This window comes from Gobio gobio, assembly GCF_949357685.1.
Source record: "Gobio gobio genome assembly, chromosome: 7".
Classification (NCBI taxonomy): Eukaryota; Metazoa; Chordata; class Actinopteri; order Cypriniformes; family Gobionidae; genus Gobio; species Gobio gobio.
This window is the reverse complement of record NC_137103.1, coordinates 2,347,978-2,370,665: the sequence shown is the minus strand read 5'-3', so window position 1 is coordinate 2,370,665 and position 22,688 is coordinate 2,347,978.

Genomic DNA, 22,688 nt, shown 5'->3' with positions numbered 1-22,688 from the left:
TCTCAGGTTCGCTCTCAGTTCAGTTTCGATCTCAGGTTCGCTCTCAGTTCAGTTTCACTCTCAGGTTCGCTCTCAGTTCAGTTTCACTCTCAGGTTCGCTCTCAGTTCAGGTTCACTCTCAGGTTCGCTCTCAGTTCAGTTTCACTCTCAGGTTCGCTCTCAGTTCAGTTTCACTCTCAGGTTTCTCTCTCAGGTTCGCTCTCAGTTCAGTTTCACTCTCAGGTTCGCTCTCAGTTCAGTTTCACTATAAGATTCGCTCTCAGTTCAGTTTCACTCTCAGTTCAGCTTCACTCTCAGGTTCGCTCTCAGTTCAGTTTCGCTCTCAGGTTCGCTCTCAGTTCAGTTTCACTCTCAGGTTCGCTCTCAGTTCAGGTTCAATCTCAGGTTCACTCTCAGATCAGTTTCGATCTCAGGTTCGCTCTCAGTTCAGTTTCACTCTCAGGTTCGCTCTCAGTTCAGTTTTGATCTCAGGTTCGCTCTCAGTTCAGTTTCACTCTCAGGTTCGCTCTCAGTTCAGTTTCACTCTCAGGTTCGCTCTCAGTTCAGTTTCGATCTCAGGTTCGCTCTCAGTTCAGTTTTACTCTCAGGTTCGCTCTCAGTTCAGGTTCACTCTCAGGTTCGCTCAGTTCAGTTTCACTCTCAGGTTCGCTCTCAGTTCAGTTTCACTCTCAGGTTTCTCTCTCAGGTTCGCTCTCAGTTCAGTTTCACTCTCAGGTTCGCTCTCAGTTCAGTTTCGCTCTCAGGTTCGCTCTCAGTTCAGTTTCGCTCTCAGTTCAGTTTCGATCTCAAGTTTGCTCTCAGTTCAGTTTCACTCTCAGGTTCGCTCTCAGTTTAGTTTCACTCTCAGGTTCGCTCTCAGTTCAGTTTCAGTCTCAGGTTCGTTCTCAGTTCAGTTTCGCTCTCAGGTTCGCTCTCAGTTCAGTTTCGCTCTCAGGTTCAATCTCAGGTTCGCTCTCAGTTCAGTTTCGCTCTCAAGTTCAATCTCAGGTTCACTCTCAGGTTCGCTCTCAGATCAGTTTCGATCTCAGGTTCGCTCTCAGTTCAGTTTCGCTCTCAGGTTCGCTCTCAGTTCAGCTTCACTCTCAGGTTCAATCTCAGTTTCGATCTCAGGTTCACTCTCAGTTCAGTTTCGCTCTCAGGTTCGCTCTCAGTTCAGCTTCACTCTCAGGTTCAATCTCAGGTTCGCTCTCAGATCAGTTTCGATCTCAGTTTCGCTCTCACTTCAGTTTCGCTCTCAGGTTCACTCTCAGGTTCGCTCTCCGTTTAGTTTCACTCTCAGGTTCGTTCTCAGTTCAGTTTCAGTCTCAGGTTCATTCTCAGTTCAGGTTCGCTCTCAGTTCAGTTTCGATCTCAGGTTCGCTCTCAGTTTAGTTTCTCTCTCAGGTTCGCTCTCAGTTCAGTTTCGCTCTCAGGTTCGCTCTCAGTTCAGTTTCGCTCTCAGTTCAGTTTCGATCTCAGGTTCGCTCTCAGTTTAGTTTCTCTCTCAGGTTCACTCTCAGTTCAGTTTTGCTCTCAGGTTCGCTCTCAGTTCAGTTTCGCTCTCAAGTTCAATCTCAGGTTCACTCTCAGGTTCGCTCTCAGATCAGTTTTGATCTCAGGTTCGCTCTCAGTTCAGTTTCGCTCTCAGGTTCGCTCTCAGATCAGTTTCGATCTCAGGTTTCGCTCTCACTTCAGTTTCGCTCTCAGGTTCAATCTCAGGTTTGCTCTCAGATCAGTTTCGATCTCAGGTTCAATCTCAGGTTCGCTCTCAGATCAGGTTCGCTCTCAGTTCAGTCTTGATCTCAGGTTTGCTCTCAGTTCAGTTTTGCTTTCAGGTTCGCTCTCAGTTCAGTTTTGCTCTCAGGTTCGCTCTCAGTTCAGTTTCACTCTCAGGTTCGCTCTCAGTTCAGTTTCGCTCTAAGGTTCGCTCTCAATTTAGTTTCACTCTCAGGTTCGCTCTCAGTTCAGTTTCGCTCTCAGGTTTGTTCTCAGTTCAGTTTCGCTGTAAGGTTCGCTCTCAGTTTAGTTTCACTCTCAGGTTCGCTCTCAGTTCAGTTTCAATCTCAGGTTCGCTCTCAGTTCAGTTTCGCTCTCAGGTTTGTTCTCAGTTCAGGTTCGATCTCAGATTCAATCTTAGGTTCACTCTCAGTTCAGTTTTAATCTCAGGTTCGATCTCAGACCCGTTCTTTACATTTTTCTGTTCGTTCTCAGGTTTGTTCTTAGGTTCATTATGTACATATGTGTATGTATGTGCTCCAAGACTTGGAATTACTTTATTTCCATGAAGTTACTTTACTCTTTCCCCGTCAAACACAGAAATTCCAAGCTTTCCGTGTTTTCACTGTTGTACATTAGGGGCGCTGTTACACATCTCCTGAATGAGTACAGAATCGCCTGATCAAAACACAGGAGAAGAAGCAGAAACAAGCGATATCATATGTAATCATATGTAAAAAAATTTGATCATCAACATTAAACAGCATATAAATCAAAACTGCCTAATGTCATTGAATGAAATGTGGACCCAGGATAAGCTACAGGACTGTGAAGCTTTGGGGTGTTGATGGACTCCATCTATTCTACTCCATCATCATTTGATCATCATTCTGAATCTGATCAAGATGGAGTCTTTGACATAAACTTGATTTTCTCAGCTTTTTGCTCAATCACATCACAGCCTTTGGCTGAATCCGAAATCGCCCCATAAAGCCTCTTTCACTATTCCCTACGTTAGTCCAATAATACAGTTCACTTGAAGGCGTGAATGAAAACGAGTGAGTGAGTCTGTGTGTACACTGGCTGTACACTCGTTATTGCGGTGCAATGTGGGATTGAATGAGTGCACTCAATAACATCCACTATGGTTTTGGACACCACTACAAATGGCTGACCCCTCAAATAATGCCCTATTTAAGGGTATAGGGGGCGATTTCAGATTCAGCCCTTGATTACAGCGGAGAATTCAAACAACACACGGCGCGCGCAAGAGAGAGTGGTTTCTGCATGTAGCGCCACGATGAGATCAACAACGCCTACCACATGGATCATATAGATCAGATACAGATCGGACTGAGCGTGTTTAAGTTTTTTATGGACATATTTCATATACTCTAGTGCTCTAAACACGAACCGAGCAGCGTGTATGCACACATATTTCTTCACATCTTCTTCAAATGAAATTATACTGAGCCGTACGTCTGATCATGAGCGCGATGACACGATGGGTTATTCTGATACACAGAAGACAATGATAAAGACTGACAATTCAAAGAAGAATGGGTAAAAGTAACTGCTTTATTCTCTCTGTGTTAAACTGACATGTGTCATTAGTTCAGAGAATGTAGTGCTCTTAAAGGTCCTGTTCTTCGTGATCCCATTTTTCAAACTTTAGTTAGTGTGTAATGTTGCTGTAAGAGCATAAATAATACCTGTAAAATTATAAAGCTCAAAGTTCAATGCCAAGCGAGATATTTTATTTAACAGAAGTTCCCTTTCAAAGCCTACAGCGAACGGCCGGTTTGTTCTACATCCCTCTACTTCCTGCTTTAATGACGTCAGTAGAACAGTTTGTTGACTAAACTCCGCCCACAAGAATACGTGAAAAAGGGGGCGTGGTCTTGTTGCTCTCCCATGTGGAGAAGAGGAAGTGTTGCATTTGTCGCCATGTCGTTGAAACGCTGTTATTTTCATCCCGGAGTCAAATCACCTTTGTGGCTCAAATTGATACGGTAATATAGACATGTTTACAATAACATTGAGCGCATACATCTCCCCGTCATGGTGAGAGGCGTGACCTTTCCAGGCAACGAATCACAACACGGGAACCGCTGGCACAATTAGAACTGGTTACGTATTTCTGAAGGAGGGACTTCATAGAACAAGGAAATTCTCAAGCCATTTTTAGGACAGTGAAAACAGCGGTATACAGATAAGTAAATTGTGTGAAAAATACAGTATTTTTACACACGAAACATGAACACATGTTATATTGCACACTGTAAACACAATCAAAGCTTCAAAAAAACAGAAAAAACGGCACCTTTAAATTTACTGAAAATATCATTAGACCATTTAAATGTTCTTCCTTGTTTCTCCTCGTTTTGGCAGTTTTGTTATATAGGGATAGATTTTTAAAATGCTTAAGGTGCCCTCAACAGTTTTTTCTCTCCATCGTCATATTTTAATATTCATGTGTCTGTAATGAGTGTGTAGACTGTGTTTTATTGGTTCAATCTACTGCATTCTAGTCAATCTACTGCTGTATTTCCTCTCTCAATCAGTAGAAAATGTGGTTAACACCCTGTCATGCATAGGGGAAAAAATACCGCCATATACAGTAAGTATACCACCATATACGGTATAATTTAGAAAAATACAGTGATATAAATTTTGGTCATACCGCCCAGCACTACCGCAGGTTATTATATGATGTACGGGGTGTGGTGAGCCTGTCGTGTGTCTCTAGTGTTGGTCTTGGCAACATCCAGGAGGAAGTGTTCACTCATGCCATGACACAAATATGCTCTTTACTGTTCTCTCATTATTACTGATGACCCATCTCGTTTTTTGATGATCAAGTTGAGCCAGTTCAAGAATCTGATCTGTTTGCTTTCTTTGTTTCATGATTCATGTATAACATGTAATGATGTTTCATTAACAAAGTTCGGGAGGAGCACGTTCAAATGATCTATCCAATCATAATGTCATTCCAACCAGCTGTCAGAAATCAACATGTTTACCCAATCAGCAAAAGTGGAGGATCATATAAATACCCAGTCAACTCAACAAAGTTCCTTCACAGGTTTTCAGCATCCCTCCACCACCCCATCTTCCTCACCCTCACCTGGTTACTTTCCTAACCAGAGATACGGGGGGGATTACTCTGGGTTCAGGCCAAATACCGAGCTCGCAGCCCTCTCCTCGGACAGCACGCCAAATACACATACCATTTATTCTATCTGACTTATTTGTAAGTGTGAAATGAATGTCTGGTGTGGATTTGTTGTCACTAATACTGTATGTTGTCATTGAATGAAAGGACGGATGAGTTGAATTCACACAATGGCTAAGACGACTGCTTTCTCAGCACTTTAGCAGATACCAGAGTTTATAAAAATAGACTTTTGATAGTCTTTGAAGCAGTCGTGGGCTGTCAGGGCCATCGGGGCCTTCTCTGCTGGCCCTGTCAAAATCTAAAATATATATTTTTCAATTAAATGTATGGGTTATTAAATGTAACCCCTTATTCATGTGCTGGTTATACTACTGTAGGTAGCGAAAACACTTTATTAAATGTAAGATGGGATAGGGCCCTGGGTCTGGTTCAGAAAATAAATACTAATAAAACAACTAACTTTGAAGAAACTAACGTTTCTTTTTTATAAGTAATTGTTTTAAACAAAGCTTATTGGCGGTGTCTCCCTTTAGTAGTATTTTTAGGTTTACTTCCAATTATCCCACGAGGAATGTGACCTTTTAGTTAACTGTTATATGTAACTTCATGATATAACGCAACAAAATGTGAATTGGAGAAATTATATACACTTTACTGAAGTAAACATGAAATAAAGTACTCAGTATAGATGAATAAATTGTTTGAAATGGAAAAAACAGTCAAACAATATACAAGACAAAATAAAGCAGTTCCAATATGAAACCTCTATTCAACTGACACTAAGATCAATGAAAATGCAAATCAGTAGAACGTCTGTATATCAAGTGGACCAACACACACACACACACACACACACAGACACACACACCTGTCTCTCATTCACTCAGTCTTAAACAAAACTTTGTTGCAGGCCTGTGGTGTGGCTTGAGAGTGTGGTGACCAAAAAACTGTCCGCTTCACTTTAAAAGCAAACACAAAAATACTGTAACTGCACAGGCTTTAAAGTACTCACGACCTGAGCAGATGTTTGAAGTCCAGTTGCAACAAACGTCAGGCACAACTGTACAGGGTGGCAAGTTCAGGCAGATAATAGTTCAGCACGGAATCCAGCAAAGAACATTCAATGACACGAATCCTCAGAGAGAATGTCCTTTCCCATTGACAAGGAGGTTATCCTGGTCAACAGTGGTTAAATTGGGCCGGGAGATCCGTAGTTGCGAGGGATGTGGAAGTGTGCAAAAGTAATTTTACTTCAGACAGCGGTGTTACGGATCAACTGGAGATCATGTTATCTGGGGACGGGCGTGTGCACACAGCTAGTATTACTGGATTTCCATCAGATGTTAGACAGTGACAGATTCATCACAGCGAATTTTCCACTGAACAGATTTAAAACACTTTATACGTTATTGGTAAATGTTTGCATCATATCAGGCTCTGTTTTTTCCTCTGTCGCTGCTCTGCTGGATGTTTCAGACGAAGTTTAAGAGAAGTTTTAATGTGGTTTCATTTCGTGACAGACCACGTCCACATTTTGTTACATTCGTTTCGATGAAATTCGGATCCAATGACACTTACATTCAATAAATGACATTGTGTCTTTGCAGTGCGTGTGTATTTGCACATTATTTTTATGAAGCCTAGTTTGTGGCCTTATTTAAGTTGAGCAGCAATATTGCTTTGGTTAAAGGACATGTCAAGCATAAGAGTTAAAGCATAAAGGACACTCCATAAATGGTCCTAACGAGTGGTAAAAGTGGTCGCTATGCAAATATAATTTTAGAATTAGTGACATACAAGTAGGATCCAGTGAATTACCCACAACATTTATTTGGGGGAATGTTCAACAAACATACATTAGGTAACAGGTATTGAAGCAAACAAATTGATAACAAAAGAACAAAAAGAGACAAATGCACTACATGCATGCAGGACAGCTGTATTTGCCAGCTGTGGAAGGTCTGCCCACACAGTCCCAATGGTACCACCTTCCACAGTCTGTACATTCAATCTAAAGGAGGAAGAACAAACAATAGAATAAGTTACATGTTAATGAAGTGTTTTGCAATGTATACGTATAAAATGTTCTTACCCATTGGTCAGTTTGTACAGTGGCTGAGAGAGCTCAACGCGCTGCAAATGAAGAAAACACATGCAAATAGAAAAAACACCAGCAAATAAAGAAAACATCTTCATCAGTTTGACAACACATGCGCTGCAAAAGTTCACTGAAACCACATTAAAACTTCTCTTAAACTGCTTCTGAAACATCTAGCAGAGCAGCGACAGAGGACAAAACAGAGCCTGATATGATGCAAACATTTACCAATAACGTATAAAGCCTTTTAAATTTGTTCAGTGGAAAATTCACTGTGATGAATCTGTCGCTGACTAACACCTTCTGGAAATCCAGTAATACTAGCTGCGTGCACACACCCGTCCCCAGATAACATGATCCCCAGTTGATCCATAACACCATCTATGAGAGGACAGGGGAGGCCGCGGGACAGCCAAGCGCAGCCAGAGGACGAACAGACGCACGCGCACTACAGACAGCGCTAATCGAGAGCATCATCACGCAAATCAGGAATCGATTTGAGAATCACAAGCAACTAGTGCTTGTTGCATTGCTGGATGCACAACTGTTTGCAAAGTTCAGCAAGACATTTCCCGAAGCAGAGCTCAGGAGCCTGGATGAGAGCACAGTTTGCCCTGAGCAGACTCAGAGCTGAGCTCAAAGTGATGCACAGCATGACACACTTTCAGGGATAAAGGGTCCAAGTGACCTTCTGACATTTCTGAGGAGCACGGGGCTTGCAGTCAGCATGTCACAGCTTTATGCCCTCACATGCTTGATCGTGACAATCCCAGTATCCACCGCATCAGTTGAGCGATCTTTCTTAGCTCTCGAGCACATCAAAATGCATTCACGGAATACAACCGGACAAACACGACTCTCTTCCCTTTTACCATAGAGAAGGAGCTGCTCATTCGTCTTAAGCAGGACACACAACTGCACAAGGAGGTCATTGAACATTTCATCAGAAAGGATCGGAGGATGGATTTCATTTACAAGTAATGGGTGAGTGTTACTTGTTTACGAGAGATAAAGTTATTGAGGTATTTTATTCAGCATTTTTGTTATGGTTGTATTGTTATGGTTGATCTGTATTGCTGGAGTTTGGGCAGCAGAAGGTTGATGCACAGTCATAATGCACAGTGGTGTCTCATTGGTGTGGCGCAGTAGTGCATACAGTGCATGATTGTATTTTGTGTGTATCGGTGTGTTTGGGTTTGTTATGGTGGCAGCGGCGGGGGCTATTAATCATTACAAGGCCCTGATCGAAACCCCACGGTACGCTACTGCTTTTTAAAAAAAATTTAACAACAACATTTACATTTACATTTGGTCATTGACCAGGGCTTTTATCCAAAGTGACTTACAAATGAGGAGAGCAATAGAAGCCACTAAAACAACCAAGGCCACAATATGCAAAATACTGTTACAAGTCTCAGTTAATCTAGCACAGAACACATTGGACAGAACTTTTTATTATTTTTTTTTATAGACAAACATAAAATGAATAGAATGATAAGTGCTATTCTTGATTGGTCAGGTGCTGCTGGAAGAGATGTGTCTTTAGATGTTTTTTGAAAATGGCTACAGACTCGGCCGCACGAATTGAGATAGGCAGGTCATTCCACCAGGTGGGAAAGGTCCATGAAAAGGTCCGTGACAGTGATTTCATGCCTCTCTGGTATGGCACCACAAGGCGTCGTTCACTGGCAGAACGTAAGCTTCTGGAGGGAGTGTAAGTCTGAACGAGCGAGTTTAGGTATATTGGTGCAGAGCCAGTGGTTGCTTTGTAGGAAAACACCAGTGCCTTGAATTTGATGCGATCGGCTATTGGCAGCCAGTGCAGACTGATGAAGAGAGGCGTGACGTGCGCTCTCTTCGGCTCACTAAAGACCAACCTCGCCGCTGCATTCTGGATCAGTAGCAAGGGTTTGATAGTGCATGCCGGAAGGCCCACTAGAAGAGCATTACAGTAGTCCAGTCTGGCGAGAACAAGAGCTTGGACCAGTAGTTGTGTGGTCAGCTCAGATAGGAAGGGTCTAATCTTCCTAATGTTGTATAATGCAAATCTACAGGATCGGGTTGTTGCAGTGATGTGGTCAGTGAATTTTAGCTGATCATCAATCACAACCCCAAGGTTCCTGGCTCTCCTGGACGGAGTAATGGTTGATTAACCTAGCTGAATGGAGAGATTGGGGTGAAGTGCTGGGTTGGCTGAGACCACAAGCAGTTCTGTCTTTGCAAGGTTGAGTTGCAGGTGATGTTCCTTCATCCAGGCACAAATGTCTGTTAGACAGGTCAACCATGACCTTTCTTGTTGTTAAATACATCTTTATAGTAATGTCTCCTGTAATAGAATAGAACCTCTATAATAGGACATCTTATTTTATTTGTAAATTGCATTATCACTACTGTCTGATCAAGATTAGAAAGTTCATAATTTGAATAGATATGAATGGGTAGACTCCATCATCCCTGCAGAGGATAAGTGGTTTAGAGATTCCCCTCAAGGCTTTAATGTCCTGCAAAACTCATCATTTTGTTGTGACAAACAGAGCGGGTATATGATAATGAGCCGCACCCATCTCGTGTCTCACAGAGGAGCTAGTGAAGGACGAGAGAGGACCAGGCCTGGACTTAACCTCGTGTTTTGTTTATGTTTTGTATATGTGTGTGTGGCAGCCGTCCGTGAAGGGCTGTCTGATTTACTTTCAGTTTGTGTTTATTGTTTATTAAATTTGTCGTTCGCCGGGTTACCTCCTCCTTCTTCCCTCAACAAATAACTGTTACATTTGTGTTTATTTGGTCTCTTTAGCACAGCTGTGACTATGAAGGGCTGGATTTACCTCTCATTGTATTATAGAATTAACTGGAAATCATAGTTGTCTTAACTCTTGTGCAACCTCCAACTGCATAAATTTTGCTTAAAAAGTGTGTATTTTTATTGGAATTTTACTATCTCACTCCCATTTCCTTTAATAAATCTATTTTGCACTAGTAACACACAATAGTTCCTCTCAGGACCTTCTGGACAAAAATGTCCTCTCTGAAACCCATTAAGGAGCCATGTCAGAAACACAGTAGCAAGGTTTACTCATTCAAACTCTCAGTTAACTCTTACAACTGATTGAACTTCATCTCTGACTCCTGTCTTCATTGAGCATATTGCTCTCTTTATGTGGTTTAGCTGTAATTCTATCAACCATTTTCTGCCAGTAGTCACGGCCTGCTTCCTTCTTGTTTTAACACCATTCAAGACTAGTAAAGGCAAATAAATATGTGGACATAATCTTTTATACATTTTATTGTTGAAGTGGACAAGTTGCCTCCCACACACACATTCCTGCTCCTGTTTAACTTTCATTTCTACACACAGTTTCTGTTCCAGGAAACCTCTATGTTGTGTGTTGTCAGTTCACATTCACATGTTTCCAGAGCACCTCGCATAATATTAGGGTTGGTATTGAGACAAATTTCACGGTTCAATTTGATTTCTATTCACACGCTTTCGATTTGATTCAATTCCGATTTGATTCGATATCTATTATTTTGGATATTAATCAGGTACAGTACATAAAAAACTAATGCTGTAACTATACATGAGAGTCAGTTACTACATTACTATAATATTGAAGGTTAAAATCAAATGATTTGTATTCAAACACTTAATTACACTCAACAAAGTTTTTATAATTATAAACTTATAATACTAACTTTACAATTACACAATTATATTTCTACTCCAATTTGTGGTGGCTTCCTTAAAACTTTACTGATTTATTCAAACATGTATTAAATATGAAAGAACATTCAAAAATGTTAATGAATATGTAATATGGTGCACATATTTAGCAAAACACTCCACTGTAGAGTTCATTTTTCTATCCAACTATCAAGTTTATGCTCATTGAATATGTTTTTTTCTGAGTTAAATGTGGTATTACGTGACATTGTTCTCATATTGACGTCTGACCGCTGTTGAAACACTGATCGAGCGATTACATGAGACATGATTGATTTCAGTAAGTTGTTCTGTACCTTTCAACATACCTTCTGATGTTCATTCATGTTTATTTTGGTATTAAAGCGGAGAAGATGATTGGCTCATGTGCCGCTTCTCTACAGTGATCTGTCACGCCACATTAAACAGTGCCAAAAATGTATTTATTATTTTTTTAATTTCATAATAAAATGGACATTATTTGAAATCTGAGACTTTGTTTCATATCAAAAGTCTCAAAGCTTAATGTGGTTTATTGGATGGCAGGCGCTACAATGTTCCGTTCATTCCTCAGCTGAACATGGGATAGACTAATCGATTCTTGGGATTTAAGAATCTATATCGGTTCATAAAATGCGAATCGATTGTAATCAATATTTTTTTACCCAGCCCTAGAAAATATGTGTAAAAAATATTGTGTTGTAAAGAGTAGTGATGGGAAGTCCGGTTCTTTTCCGCAAACCGGTTCTTTCAGACAGTTTGTTTCAATGAACCGGTTCTTTTACGTTAACACGTAATGACGTCAATTCTATCATCCCAGTGGATGAAAATACATTCAAACACATTCATAAAAAATCATTTGTAATCATAACTTATTAATAATAAGTATCGTCCAAAACAAGTATCGTCTAAGGATAAGTTCTTACAATTACATTTTGCAAAAGCAGTTCTTTTGCAAAAGAAGATACTTTATAAAGACAGTACATTACGCGTATACAGACAGGAGCCATCTTGGAAAGCAGTCTTGACAAGTCGAGCCACGAACGCTGTGCTAAGTGATTAACTGTGACTTGGAATCTCATATGGTCCGTTGTTTCCAGAAGAAAGCACTGAACGAAACAGAGAAAATAAATAAATACAAATATTTTTTTTAAAAACTGAACCCAACAGAGACTAGTGCTTCCAAAGGATACACACTAAAGAGATGGAGGATTATTCAACCGTGGCTCGACTTGTCGAGACTGTTTTCCAAGATGGCTCCTGTCTGTATACGCGTAATGTTCTGTGTTTATAAAGTATCTTCTTATTAAACTGTTTGTACACTTACACAGTTCTCAATGCCTGTTTTCGTACATACAGTTTCTCAACTGTTATACTGTTTTCAAGGCCTAGCCATGTCATTACTGCAAGTTGAATGATTCTGATTGGCTAAGAGAAAATAGATAGTCATGGTAAATTTCCATACATTGTCAGTTAATCAGATGCACGTCTCCATAGATCACTTCTTGACGTTTTCACCGTGGAATTACGCACATAGTGATACAACAGAACAACATACTGTCACTCTCCCTTGGATAACCGTTGTCCACCCCAATACTGATCTGTAACACAGAATACTGCACACATACACAGATACACACACACATACACAGATACACACAAACATACACACACACACAAACATACACACACACATACACACATACACACAGTTTCTCCAAGGTCAACTGAAAACAACATAGTTCTCCAAAACATACAGATAACATGTTCTTCTCCTCAGACAGAAGTACAGGCAATAGTACATGCTATATTCATCTTTATTCTTCAGTGTTTCAGGAAAAAAATCTAAAAATGAATAAAATTCAATATAAAATAAATATAAATAAAAGCATATAATTCTGTCAAAAGGAATGAAACCAAACATCCAAGAGAACATTCAAACTAGAAGAAATCATCTAAATCATCTTAATATGTAGAAGGATAAATATTGATTAAGGCTTTGATTATAAATTTAATTAGGATATATATATATATATATATATATATAGGTATATTGAAGCGACAGTGGATTTCAGAATCCGCACCCTTACCCTTGTCAAAGAATTTGGGTCTGACCGTTCAAAAATTCCTTGCCTCAAAATCTAAACTGGACTTTGATTTAACTTTGTGTGACATAATCTGTTATTTCTGTTATTGTAATCATAATATAGAATATATAGGAAACGTAATTATATAATTGGCAAATTATAAATGTACATGTTCTTTAACCCTCTCGAGTCGGCCGTCACGCCGGCGTGATTGGCTTGCTTTTTTTCTTATCAGTGCCAAAGAGACTCAAATAACTTTTTATCATTCAGGCAAGTGTTATACATCATTATATTCTGTTAAGTTTAAATTTTTTTTTTAGTACAGTCACATTAAAAACAAATTGTTGTGCTTTTTGCAAAATAAAGAAATCAAACATGATGCGCGATCTGCAGCCTCTCTGTCAAAGATGTTCATTCAGATAGTCTTCAGAAAATGACCTCTATTTTAGTGAATACTTGTCTCACAAACATGAGACATATGTCTAAAGAAACGCTGAAATGTCAGGTTTTAAACACTGTAAACCAAATCAAAAACAAATATTCAGTGTTTATGTAATCCGTTTGAAAGCAGAGCGATGTTAGTCGTTCCTGAGCGGCTCATTATAGGCTAATGTGACGAAGCCCACGCTCTATTGAGATTCAAATACTGAGGCTCCGGAGGAGACGACACCCACACACACATCAACTCAAACAAACACATTGTGCAACGAGGCGTACTGAAGCTTTCTTTGTTTAAATTAGCTCAAAATTACTGTCAGATGTAAGTAATTACCTAGACAAACTATACATCATTAAAAAGATTTAAGACTCGAGCTTCCATTTTTGACCTCTGTTTTATTCTCAAAGACATATAGTGACCGTAATTTGTTAATATGTGTCAGGAGTTATGAATATGAAAACCGTGTCGGTACCTTCTAAAGATTGTAATATGAGCGTCAGCTGCTCTCATTCATAAAAAACTCTTCATACTTCATACTGGCAGCCGGAGGGCGCTCCATGCACATGTAGTCCATATATAGCATGCATGAAGAAGATACCATATGATATTGACATAAACAGCTTCCAGAAATCGCTCTAACATGCAGATAGACAAGTTTGAAGATAATAAACACACAATCACGACAATATATGGCTTATCTGTGTTATTTATACCATGTTGGGTGTTTTCATAATAGATTATATTTATAATGCAATGCTACTCGAGCTTTTATAATTATGCAGAATATTGCAAAATATATTTTCTGTCTGATTTTTTGATCCAAAGCCAAAAGTAAAGTAAGTTTGGAGTAAAAACATGTTTTTAATCTCATTAGCTAATTGTTGTGTTTTAATAAATTGGTGTAATAAATCATAAATTATAGTTTAATAAATCATAAATTGTTGTGGCAGATAATATAGATTGTTTTAAGTTATCTGGTCTACCTTTATGAAGCAACTCTGCACTGTGCCTAAGCAGAATTTCCCCTCGGGGACAATAAAGTTAACTAACTAACTACTAACTAACTAAGCAAAAACTTACTTCATTTTGAATTTTCCCCCCAGAAATTTGTACTTATCTAGTAAATTAATCTTGATTTAAGAATTTTAAATATTTGGACTGGAAACAAGAAAAAATACCAAATAAGAAGAGCTTTTTTTGCAGTGTAGTCAAATCTTCTGATCATTTAAAATATAATATGCCTTTGTTGATTACATTCCAAATAAAATAAACTACAAAAAATATATATTTCCTTTGCTCTGTTGCTCTCTGTCACATAGGCCTACCTGAAGCTCATTCATTATGCAGCTCATTAATGCGAGTCCTTTGTTATCTCAGGTGCTATCTCATCATTATTCATTAGATATCATGCCTCCTCGCATATTGGCTTTGTGAAGAGAAACTGTCTTACAAATTTTAAATCAGTGTATTGTTTTATGTGAATGAGTAGGCTCAATGATTCTCACATCAGTTTAAAGAAAAAACTCTATACAAATACAGACAGGAGTCAAAAGCCTTGTGAACACCTATCTATTGGGTTTTGAGGCCTTAAATTTAAAACTATTTTTTTTTTGATTTTTCAAAATCCGTGCATAAACATTTTTCTCTCAAAAATACAAGCATGTACATACAAGTTGCTCACATATTATGGTAGCCCAGTTTACATTTACATTATGCATTTGGCAGACGCTTTTATCCAAAGCGACTTACAGTGCCCTTATTACAGGGACAATCCCCCTGGAGCAACATGGAGTAAAGTGCCTTGCTCAAGGACACACTGGTGGTGACTGCTGGGATCGAACCAGCTGCATATCAATTCCATGGTTTAACCCACTGGACCACCATCTCACACCTCTCATTCACATCTCAATCTGGAAAGACAACAGTCCACAGGCAACAGTTTGTGCTGAATAAAGTGTAATTACACTTTTGCCATTAATGTGTTTATAAGCAACTGAAAAAAAACACAATTGTCTGAGCATGTCAAAACTTCTAAAGGGCCCCAAAACAGCTCAGACTCCAGAGGGTTAACAATACCCAAATTAAATATGACAATAAAAACACTTATCAACAAAAAAGTGTCAGTGAAACTGCATGAACTGTTGAATGTAGAGTGAATGTACTGTCTCTGTGTATTATTGGATATATCCACCTATCATTTCTTTTTCTGTCTTCCATTTCCTTTGTTTAATGATGTCATCTATTGTTGCTGTATGTTACATGAATGTTAAAGAAACGTTTGTGTCTGCATTATGCAATCTGTTCATAAATTATTCAATAAACAACAAAAAAGGTTTCTGAAGGATCATGTGACACTAATGATGATAATATATTCAGCTTTGATCACAGGAATAAATTACACTTCAATATATGTAGGAGCCAAAATGTGTATGGCTGGGTGATGTTATTCTTATTTTGACCACTGAGTGGCGCTGTGAACATTACTGAGAGATCAATATATATATGACGCCTTCCTTATGCTGTAGGTAGGTGTTTTGACCCGGAAGGGCAAAAAGGTTTTGACCGCAATAGCGGTGAACGTGTGTAAACTTCCATTGGGATTAATGTATTGAATACAAAAATGGACATTATGCACTGTGGTGTTTGTGGAGCCAATAAACTCTGTATAGTAATGCAACAGAAGAATGGTCTTCTCGTTATTATGGACGAAGTAAACAACGTAACACCAAAGAAAGTGAGTCAACCTAACTTCTCCGGGACCAAGACAACTCAGTAGCTTAAAGTATTAGATTTAGCTCCTACACTATATATTCATGTAACCGGTAACTTCAGTTATAAACACTTCAGTTCTGCGTTGTGTAGTTGTTGGCATCAGAGGCGGACTGCAGTTTCTCCTGATCTTTATTCCTCTCCCTGATACAGAAGAACAAACGAGCAGCCACTTCAGAGTCAAACGCCCCTGTGTTCACCATGTGCTCGCTTACACATATTGAGATAGAAGACAAACATGGGTAAAATGACAACACTAATCACACAGGTAAGAAAAATTACATTATACACATGAATTTGAGTGAAGATATAGATAAAAAGCAATACTTAAAATAAAGATTAAATAATATAATCAGAAGTAAAATGAAACCTACCACTCCCGTTCCAATGCAAAAGGGAAGAGGAGGAGCCAGAACAGGAAGTGATGTTGATTAAAGGTTGACAGTAGTTTTGACTGCAGAAGGGCTGATGTTCCCCTTTCTCGTCTTCAACTCTTATATTTAGTGTCTCAACATAAGATGATAAAGAAACAGCTCTGACGATATGAAGTGATTTATATGACATCACAGTTTAATGTGAAGATAGTGAATAACGTGCACAACATTTTGAACTAAAACATTAAATAAATTTATACACACTTCAGATAGTAATTATTGTTGATTATTGATTATAAAGTGATTATATTATTTCATTGGATTCATTAGCAGACACTTTTCAGAGAATGATTAAGAACCAGCTCAAGTTTCTAAATAAGCTTCATTAATCGTTTATTAAATGCCTTTGCTTATTAAATTAATGAAACAAACTAACACAAACCCTTAAAAACTGTTTAATAAACTTTACATTTAGACCCCTGTAATATTGTATAATATCTTAAAATGACTCAAATGTGCTCTGATGTAGTGGCAGACATATAAACATATAAATAGAAACTATTCACTCGCACAGTTTCATATAAATACTCTTGTGCTAATCACTCTTCTGACGGTTCAGAGTTTCTATTTCAACCTTTAATATTGTTTAATTAGTTTTAGGATAGTTCAGAGTAAGGCTCACGGGGGAATGATCAGACAGAGTTATTTCACAACTTGTGACATATTTCACATCGCTCTCCACACATTTGTGTCTTTTTCATTTTTGTTTTTCTGATCATTTTGCCTGTGTAAATTAATGAGATTAAATTGATTAAGCTACATTAACATTACAATCAATCGCTCAGTTCATCCTGTGAACGTTCAGTATTGATTATTAATTCATTCTAAGAGAAGGAGAGTTTTCATGGCCACAGAAAAATAATTCTTCCTTCAATTTACAGCGTTTAGAGCGCATAACAAGATCGATCATTTAAGTGACGATTTGTTTGCAGGCAGGGATTCAGGACCAAACATACTGTATATAGTGCACAAATTTTATTAACTAAATCACGAACAAAACTAAACTAACATAAAACGAACACACATCACGCATACATGGTAAGAGGCAAAAGTTAAAGTGGTTGAAAAGCCAAGTTAGAACAGATGGATGAAACTTATGGAAACACCTGGGAGAAACCATCATTGATAAGCTCTTTTGTCTGGACAAAAGGGTTTACAGTTTTACTAACTACACAGCGATTTGTAATCGTAAGTTACTTGCATTTAGCCTGAGCTGTTGAAGAGCGTCTGAGGTGAAATCGCAGGAGAAAGTCTTAATGGTTCGGAATTAATACATAGACCAAACCCTATAAAGACAAATCATGAGATGGATGTATGTTTATATATTTCTCAAGTGGTCATACATATATAGGCTATATGAGTTTATTTGTAAAAAAGAATTGAGTGGGAGACAGTGCTCTCTTTGCAAATTCTTTCTGATCGCAAAACCATATCAGTTCCCATGTGTCCTGTAACCTGAGGCCCGGTGTTAGCCTCAGACTGAAGGTTATTACAGATATGGGACATTTTAGGGAAAAGAGTTAAACCAGCCAAAAACCTGTGCAAGAGACTAGTTAATAAATAAGTCACAAAACAATGATCAAAATGTTTTCTTAGTGCTTTGCGAAGGCGACAGGCGTTGATATTTGTATTTTTTATTTGTCTAGGCTCGAGCTCTGCGAAGGCAGATGGATTTTGGATGACTGTCTCCACAGTAGCTGCAAGCATGGACAAATTTACAATTAGAGAATTTACATACATTTTCATTGAAGTTATAGCAGAGTGGGGTATAAGTCACCTTGTCCTAATTGTCATTATGTGCCTCTGATGGGGATGAAGATGACTGGGCAGCTCTTGGTCATAGTGAAGTAGAATGGGTAAAAGAGCCACATAAGGAGCATGACAGGGCTTGATGACCTGTAAAATGCCTGCTAATCAAGGCTAGACCAATGACAGACATTCAATCATTTGATTAAATCTTTGGATGTACATTGCTGATTTAGCCGAGAAGGACTTGTGATATTCATAAAAGAGTGTACCCCCGTATGTCATAGCCTGGCATATTGATTGTCGCGGAGCTTGAAGAAGGCTGAAGAAGTTCCAAAGCTTGAATCCAAACATCCATGTTTGTGATAGAGCGCTGAATGTTTTGAAGTGCCAACAGTACTGGATCCTCTTCTGTGGATTGAGACAGTTTTTGAGCAGTTCTCTTCTTAGCTTGAGGTGCGCTGTTTGGATGAGTGTTTTTCCTTTTGGAAGTTTCTTTTCTGGGACCAGCTGAGGAGGAGCGGAAGACAGCTGATTTGGGTCCTCTAACTTGGCAAGAAAGAACTGAAAAAGTTAATCGTGAGTGACTTAGATGGGAGCTTGAATGTTAAGGCTGTACAAGGTCATGATGATTCTCTCAATTGGCCATTCGGAGATGGTTGGTGAGGGTCCTTTGCTAGCAAGACGCTTCGTCTCACGATCAGGGAGCTTTGTTCTGGCTAAGAAGCTGACATGGTGAGTGCGAGCGAAAGAAATAAGTGGAATAGAAATGATCGAACTAACATTGCAAAGTTTAGATGTAGCCTGAATCCATTAATAGAGCAGCAAGCATAGCATGTAACGAGCGCAGCATGGCAATCAAGCAGCTCTGAATGGCTGGAAGGTGTATTTGAAAGACGCAGTCTAATCTGAAATGTATCCCTATTGGATGGCATGGATCATCTGACTGTCAGCTGACGCGAGCTTGACGTGACTGCCAGAACTGATGCTAGACGCTTGATTAGTTGTACACATAAAAAACTATATGATTTACTTTTCATAATCAGGCTGAATAAGCTTCCTTCTGTTTAACCCAACAGCCGGGTTATTACAAGAAATTACCCAACAATTAAAAAAATTTGAAGATAACCCAACATGTGTATCCCAACGGTTGAGTTAAAAAGTAAGCCAACATTATTTACTGTGTATCATCAGTTTTAGGATAGTTCAGAGTAAGGCTCACGGGGGAATGATCGGACAGAGTTATTTCACTGAGTATCTCACAACTATTGACATATTTCACATCCTTCTCCAACATGAACACATAGTCTAATCTGGACATTATTGGTTCACTCTCAGTTTTGTTCGGTTCGTTTTTATGTTCTTTCTCAGGTTTGTTCTTAGTTTCTTTATTATCTACATATGTGTATGTACGTTCTCCATCATGCTTTTTTCTCCAGACATCTGACAGCTTCAATATACTCATGAAATCATTGAGTGTTTTTCTCAGTGGAGCATGTTTTAGGTTTTTTTGGTTTGCATCCAGTTCAGGGTGAAGTGTTGTGTTAAAGTCTCCACCAATCACAGGCCTGTGTTTAAAAGCATCTGACCCATCTGTCAAGAAGCTGTAGATAATCTTCAACATGATATTACCTATCAGATTAGGACCACGACCACGGTAGTACACACTTACAAACGTGTACTTCTGATCGCCGATCTGAACATGAACCCAAGCATATTGTCCACCCTCCCAAGAAGCGTTCAGAAGTGTGTGTGGTTCATTGATAAGGATGGCAACCCCTTTGCTGTCTGAACTGAAGTATGTCATATACATGGTCTTCTGCGGGCTGACACTTCTTCCTCTGTATGTCTGATCTTCCAGTTCTACTAAGGTATATTTCTCTAATAATGCTTCATTGATGATATTCCAGTCTTGATCAGCATTCCCTTTCTTTTCGGTTTTCCCCTCCTTTTTACCAATTTTAGTCTCTTGCAGAAGCACAATATCATACTGGTCAAAGATCTCCAGTAGTGCAGTTTTTGTTTTCTGTTTCTTAAGTTTTGCTTTCAGGCCATTAATATTCCAGGAGAGAACTGTGATGTCAGATGCCATTATGAGGAAGCTGTTTTGTTGTTGTTTGTGAAGTTTACTGTAAACACACACACACACACACACACACACACACACAATTTATTAATTAATTTAATTAAAGTTGATGCAAAGTCTGAGGTGTTAAAGCCACTACAATGTAAAGTTTGAGAGAGAGAGAGAGAGAGAGAGAGAGAGAGAGAGAGAGAGAGAGAGAGAGAGAGAGAGAGAGAGAGAGAGAGAGAGAGAGAGAGAGAGAGAGAGAGAAAGTATGGGTTCCATGAATATTAAAGTAATTTACTACTTTATTATTAAATGCATTATTATTTGTCATATGTTTGGTCAGTGTCTGTGTTTTACAGTGGTTTTTACAGTAATCTGCAAGGGTCTGTGACTAACAGAGTTAATTTAGTGAACTGATATGGAACTGAAATGAGCTCAAGACCTGGAATTACTGTATTTCCATGCAGTTACTTTACTCTTTCCCCGTCAAACGCGTAATTTCCCAGCTATCTGTGTTATCACTGTTATACGGTAGGGGCGCTATTATACATCTCCTGAAAGAGTGCAGAATCTCCTGATCAAAACACAGGTGAAGAAGAAGCAGAAACAAACGATATCATATAACCAGATGCATATGTAAAAAACGTGATCGTCAACATTAAACAGCATTTAAATCAAAACTTGTAACTGAATGAAATGTGTGGACCCAGGATGAGCTACAGGACTGTGAAACTTTGGGGTGTTGATGATCTACTCCATCTGTGTTTGAGCATCGCTCTGACTATGATCCGAACACAGTCTTTGACATAAACATGATTTTCTCAGCTTTTTGCTCAAATGTTGCTTTTTTTATAAAACTGACCCACATTCAAGTGCTGATAAAAAAGAATGCTTGAAGCTGGAATAAATTTGTTTTTTCATTCAATTTGCATCAATTTGTTTAAAAGCAGAGCAGAGGCTCTGTTCTTTCTTGTGATGTATTGCATGTTCAGATATTCATGCAACAAAATATTCTGAGGACCATGAAACTTTCGTGAAAATGATCAAAAAACGCTGGCGGGGAAAGAGTTAATAAGGCATGAGAAGCCATGTTCTTTTATGAAGATAGTTAAAGGTACAACAGCACAACAATGTTAAAGCACAAACACTTAACGAAATTATTCTTTATATCACTGTAGATACCAAAGTCATTGCATGAAGACACACATACCTTGATGTTCAGAGCAGGTTTCTCCTGGTGTCAGATCAGTGTAAGCAGACGGCTCATACACACTCTTCAGTTTGCACAGATCTGAACACACCACAGGTTATTATATGATGAACGGGGTGTGTCGAGCCTGTCGTGTGTCTCTAGTGTTGGCCATGGCAACTTCCAGGAGGGCGTTCACTCATGCCATGACACAAATATGCTGCAAAACTCATAATGTCCTGCAAAACTCATAATGTCCTGCAAAACTCATAATTTTGTTGTGACAAGCAGGGTCTCCTCCCCATAAATACTGTGTAAATACTTCATTCATTCATTCAAACTGCACAAATGCTTTTCTTAGTATTTTTGTCTTATTTCAAGTACAAATATCAAAAAATTATAAATTAAATCTAAAGTACGCAAAGTTTACTTAAAACAAGTTAAATTATCTGCCACTTGACAAAAATACATAGTAAGAAAAGCATTCTTTGCAGTGCCGGAACATTCATTCATTGCTCATGTCATCATGAGGACATCGTCAAAGTGACAAAAATGGTATGTTCTATTATACAGGATCCTGACCTTCACTTGATAAACCTCTAGAAGTAACCTAATAATTAGAATTTCCTTTATTCCTTTATGTCCTTTATGGGACGCTGATATGTCAAGAAGGCATGATGCAAAGAAGAAAGGCCTAATGGTGGATTCGGGTGCAACTTCACACATCATCACGGACATCGCCAAGTTCCAGAGGTTTGACAGCAGCTTCCGGGCCGACACACACTGCGTGGAATTGGCTGATGGCACGAGGTGCAACGGCGTCGCCAAGCAAAGAGGAGACGCATCAGTATATTTGGTAGTCAGCAGAGGACGGCGCTTCAAAACAATGTTAAGAAACGCGCTGTACATCCCAACGTGTCCACAAGACATCTTGACATCAGAGATGGTCATAGATATGCATTATCGTTCACAGATGATTATTCTAATGCAGTGTTTGTATATTTTTTGAAAAATAAGAGTGACATTCCTTGCTGATATGGCTCCATATGGACAGGTTAAGTGCATCAGGTCTGACAATGGTACAGAGTTCACAGGAGTACACCAAGCACTATTAAATAGAAGTGGTAATAGACATGAGACCTCAGCATCATACTCTCCACACCAAAACGGCACATCCAAACGTAACTGGAGAACTTTATTCGACATGGCTAGGTGCATGTTAATAGAGAGTAGACTACCAAAAACATTGTGGACCTATGCAGTCCAGACAGCCGCTGTAGTG